Consider the following 5,905-nt stretch of genomic DNA (forward strand, 5'->3'; position numbering starts at 1 on the left):
AGAACGAACGGGGGAGGGGGCGGGCACAGCTGGATCTGCCTCTAGATAGGCAGAGCCAGCTGTCACTCACGCAGCTGGGCGGATCCAGGCATAATTGTCGGGATCTGCTTCAGCTCCGGCGTCTCAGTATACCGCGAGCTGTAGCTCCCTATATACTGAGCTTAGGGTGACGGGAGGACGCTAGTTTGTGTCCTCCCGTTACCCTGAGGAGAACTATACGGGAAAAGCCTTAACACCATAGTTCTGCTTTAAGGAAGCCGGGCAGCGTGTAATGACTTGCCACCCGATTAGCAGGGAACCAGGGGACGAGGAAGCATGGAGCCGGCTTTCTGGCCAATCAGGAAGACGGGGGGCGGGTTATGAAACGCTGCACCGGCTTCCTCATACCAGAAGTCCGGGTATCGGTTTAGGCCTCAGAGCATCTGGGCGAGTATGAGTACTCGCCCATACACGCGGTATCAGGACCGATACTGGTGTCGGGTGCATCCCTAGTTATTAGTGTATGTTGCTTTGCTGCGTTGTGTTATTTGTAGGAATGACAATGTAACACAAGTGCGGTTGCTGCGCCTCTGTGATAGACGTGTAGCGCTCACCCCCGAAGGAGCCGCTGAATATAAACTTGGGTTCTCCTACCTGTTTTGCCCGCCACTGGCCCCCCTTTCTCAGCTCCAGGAACACCGACACTCCGGAACAGACCAGGCTCGAGTTGTGGGGTCTTTTTTTAGCATTTATTGCACATTAGTAACCAGGAGAGAGGGTCGGGGGTTGCAGGATACCCGAGTAACAATTCAGAGGACTGTGTCTTCTCGCTTAGCAACGGCTTGTATCAGTAGCACAACAGCCCTGTAGGTGCGACCAGTAATATGAAGTAGCATCAGAGGACAGCCAGGAATAGTCCAGGACTTTAAGAGAGAACTGTCACAGGACTTGTGGTGCACCAACTGGCTTCTCTTCAGTAAAGTACCTGGGAGTAGGGTGAGGGATCTCTTACAGGGTTCCAGACGGCTCCTCTCACCAGCTCCTCTGCGACACTCCTCGATAAGCAGATTCCACCTCCAGCCCAACTTCCATCAGGTCTCCTTTCCAGTAGCATCTGAAGTCTCTGGGCCCCAGCACCTGCCACGTGCTGCTGAGGCCCAGGCCAGGCATCTTGTAGTATCTTAGGCCTCTAGGCCCCCAGCATCTGCCACATGCTGAGGCCCAGGACAGGCATCCAGTAGTATCTTAGGCCTCTAGGCCCGCAGCATCTGCCACATGCTGAGGGCCAGGCCAGGCATCCAGTAGTATCTTAGGCCTCTAGGCCCGCAGCATCTGCCACATGCTGAGGGCCAGGCATCCAGTAGTATCTTAGGCCTCTAGCCCCCAGCATCTGCCACATGCTGAGGCCCAGGCCAGGCATCCTGTAGTATCTTAGGCCTCTAGGCCCCCAGCATCTGCCACATGCTGAGGCCCAGGACAGGCATCCTGTAGTATCTTAGGCCTCTAGGCCCCCAGCATCTGCCACATGCTGAGGCCCAGGCCAGGCATCCAGTAGTATCTTAGGCCTCTAAGCCCCCAGCATCTGTCACATGCTGAGGCCCAGGCCAGGCATCCTGTGGTATCTTAGGCCTCTAGGCCCCCAGCAGCTGCCACATGCTGAGGCCCAGGACAGGCATCCTGTAGTATCTTAGGCCTCTAGGCCCCCAGCATCTGCCACATGCTGAGGCCCAGGACAGGCATCCTGTAGTATCTTAGGCCTCTATTCCGCCAGCATCTGCCACATGCTGAGGCCCAGGCCAGGCATCCTGTGGTATCTTAGGCCTCTAAGCCCCCAGCATCTGCCACATGCTGAGGCCTAGGCCAGGTATCTTCTATCACACAGACCTCCTCCCATGGAGGGCCCCAGGGGGGAGAGAGAGTTCTGGAAAGTGTCCCCAAACCTTTTATCACCTGCCCTCAGCCATACCTCGGTGTCAGCTCAGGGATTGGTCGAGTCAGGTGCATAGTCACAGTCTGAGGATGGGTCCTCCCTCACTGTGTGCTGAGTTCCCAACCCAGCAACAGGGGGAAGCAATCAATCCAGCAAACTCAGGGACACCTGTAGAATGCAGAACTCAGAGCAAATCAGCATCCAGACTGATTACAGTCCAGATATACAACTAAATTTAGTAGCGACATAATAGAGGGCGCTACAGAAGGATGAGATCACCGAGCGGAGGTACTTGTGGCCTGAAATGACTCTTTGTATCAGCCACATATTGGAGGAGAATCATTTTCCGGGGATGACACAAGCCAACAGGTTTTATTCCACGTCTGCCGCATGCAGCGGATGAATACCACCGGCTCTGAACACGGAGACTTTGCACTCGTTACATTGTATAGAGTCAGATAATTAACATTGAGGACAAAACGCAGCAGGGGAGAAAGCGCGGAGCTATGTACTTATTTTATCAGCGTCTCCAGACACAGACGGCAAACAAACCGGAAATGTACATACAAACAACACAATGTCCCCCGAGGGCGAAAGTATCCCTAACGTTCATTAACTGCTTCCGTGCTGGAAACGGGAACGAGGCTTTTCCAAAGGGGAGACCGTCAATGCCAAGCAGTGGCATCACAAGGGGGGGTGCGGCCCACACCAGGGTGACACCATTGGAGGGTGTCACCCCCGCACCCCAGGGTTTCACGCGCCTCTGAAAAGTCGGGCACTCGGTCATGGACCGAGCGCCCGACAGTTTCGGGAGAGAGGATGGGACCCGGCGGCATACCTCATCCCACCAGGTGACTGTCCCCTCCTCTCTCTGCCGGCGTCCATCACCAAGATGGCCGCCGGCAGGTATCAATAGGGTTTCCGCACAATCTTATTGATAACCGCTCCGGGTGACACCTGGCCTCGGGACGCCCCGGATGCCAAGGAAATACTTTTTCGGGATTTTGCAGATGGGATACTATAAGTATATAAAACTGGGGCTGTAAGACTGATACAGGGAGCCCAAAATATCTGCTACAAAGTATCCGTCATAAAGTATCTGGGACAATTTTGCCCATTCTCTAAAGTCAGGCAATGGATTCTATGGATGGGATTGGATGAAATAACTGGAATGGTGTATTCTGTATTTTCATAGGCAGCAGCCATGATCGGCGCACATGAGACGTCAGTCGCTGGCTATAGACAATGAGAGGAATTGTTGGTTTCGTTGGCTGGTGACTCCATGAGACAAATTGATCTCATTTCCAGCTGGTATCGGGTAAGAAGAGGACAATGGTGCAGGTGACGTATACAATTCACACTTCATAACCAAGAGAACATCCTTATCACAGCAGCTGATAGATGAAGCTGTGCTGGCTCGTGGAGGATTCTCACTTTCATCTTCCATGCGGAACAATAGGTGATAAATCTCCGTCTTCTTCATTCTTATTCTTTTCACTTTCTACTTCCCATCAAAATAAAACTCGGCTCTCTCCAAGTGTCCTTCAGACATACTCCTCTCCACTCCTCTTCTCTTCCTCCTGTCCCTTCACATTCCTTTACCTGCCCTCTCCTCTACTCTTTCTTTCCATTCCTCATCTACCCATTCCATTTCCTCTCCTTTCCCTTCCCTTCCCCCTCTTCTCTTCCTTCCATTTTGAGACAAATACTCCTCTCCTTTCCACCCCTCTCTTTTCCACTCTCCTTGTCTCCCTTTCTCTGCCCTGTCCATGCCTTCCCTGTCCTCTACTTTCCTTTCTTCTTTATTTTCTCTCCTTCCCTCTTGTCTCCCTTCCTTCATCTCTCCTTCCCTCATCTCTCCCTTCCCTCTCCTCTCCTTCCCTCATCTCTCCTTTCCTCATCTCTCCCTTCCTCTTCTCTTCCTTCCCCCATCTCTTCCTTCCCTCTTCTCTCCTTCCCTCATCTCTCCCTTCCTCTTCTCTTCCTTCCCTCTCTTATCTCATCTCTCCCTTCCCTCATCTCTCCTTCCCTCATCTCTCCCTTCCTCTTCTCTTCCTTCCCTCTTCTCTTCCTTCCCTCTCCTTCGGTCAACTCTCCCTTCCCTCTTATCTCCCTTCCCTCTTATCTCTTCCTTCCCTTATCTCTTCCTTCCCTCATCTCTTCCTTCCCTTATCTCTTCCTTCCCTCATCTCTCCTTCCCTCATCTCTCCTTCCCTCATCTCTCCTTCCCTCTTCTCTCCTTCCCTTATCTCTCCCTTCCTCATCTCTCCTTCCCTCTTCTCTCCCTTCCTCTTCTCTCCCTTCCCTCTCCTCTCCTTCCCTCATCTCTCCTTCCCTCTTCTCTCCTTCCCTCTTCTCTCCTTCCCTCATCTCTCCTTCCCTCTTCTCTCCTTCCATTATCTCTCCCTTCCTCATCTCTTCCTTCCCTCATCTCTCCCTTCACTCATCTCTCCCTTCCCTCCTCGCTCCTTCCTTCTTCTCTCCCTTCCCTCTCTTCACCTATCTATATATGCTCTCTCCTTTACTCTTTCTTTCAATTCCTCTTCTCCCCATTCCCTTGCCTTTCCTTTCCCTTCCCTTCCCCCTGTCTTCTCTCTTCCATTTTCTCTCAGATCCTTTTTCTTCTCTTTATATCCTCTCCTTCCCTTTCCTTTCCGCCCCGGGCCCTTTCCTTTTTGCCTCCCTTACCCCCTCACCCATCCCTCATCACTCCTCTCACACCCATTTCCTATACTCAACTTTTCTGCCCTCTCCCTTCCCTTCCCTCTCCAGCCTCTTCTCTGCTCCCCCGAGGCTTTGGATCTGCACACTCAGGATAACTCTCTTAGGGGAAGAGGCGACACAGCGGCAGAGAGAGAACATGAAGCAAAGCCCGCGGTGACCCCCTTTCCTGTTCCATGTTTGGGCGCGGAACGAATCATTTCCTGCCAGTCCCGTGTGGGTGACGACACGCTACACACAGGTGTTTTCCACGCTGATTACGGCCGTCGTCTTCTCCCTCCTCCTCACACGTTGGATTCATAAATTAATAACACAGGAGACCGGCAGCCAGACAGCTTGTTGTGCTCACCCACACAATGAATAAGCCGTCGCACTGACATCACCTACAGAGCGTGCCCGTAATTGGCAAGCATGGCCCCCCCCTTCAGAGGATAGGGGAGGCTGGGCAACTACAAACCCCAGCATGCCCGGCCACACCAATAAGTAGAGGACAGGGAAGGCATGGTGCCCGGCCACCTCCACTTTTTCCAAATATGGTTTGTAATATACACATACACGGGGCACTGCTGGAACTACTGCCATAGCAGCCTGTGCAGCTGCTATGGGGCCCGGTTGTGGCCCAGAGATGAGGAGCAGTGGGCACCTAAGACGTTACATCATGATCCTACACAGGGGCTTCAGCGCTGACCCATAGAGGCCCCGAGCTGTCACTTTATCTCATTCATTTAGAGAGGTGGGCAGAGCCGGCTCATTCCACATACCATGCTGTGCAGTCCCTGTGCCACCCCGGCTCATTCCATATACCATGCTGTGCAGTCCCTGTGCCACCCCGGCTCATTCCATATACCATGCTGTACAGTCCCTGTGCCACCCCGTATCATTCATAGTTACATAGTTACATAGTATTTGAGGTTGAATAAAGACATTAGTCCATCAAGTCCAACCTATTAGGATCTCATTCTAGGAGTACCCGTACCCCTGTATATTACCTGTACCCCTGTATATTACCTGTACCCCTGAATATTACCCGTACCCCTGTATATTACCCGTACCCCTGTATATTACCTGTGCCCCTGTATATGACCTGTACCCCTGTATATTACCTGTGCCCTTGTATATTACCTGTACCCCTGTATATTACCTGTGCCCCTGTATATTACCTGTACCCCTGTATATTACCTGTACCCCTGTATATTACCCGTACCCCTGTATGTTACCTGTACCCCTGTATATTACCTGTACCCCTGTATATTACCTGTACCCCTGTATATTACC

The sequence above is a fragment of the Nanorana parkeri genome, unplaced genomic scaffold (assembly GCF_000935625.1).
Source record: "Nanorana parkeri isolate BGI_ZX_2015 unplaced genomic scaffold, ASM93562v1 scaffold1506, whole genome shotgun sequence".
Lineage (NCBI taxonomy): Eukaryota > Metazoa > Chordata > Amphibia > Anura > Dicroglossidae > Nanorana > Nanorana parkeri.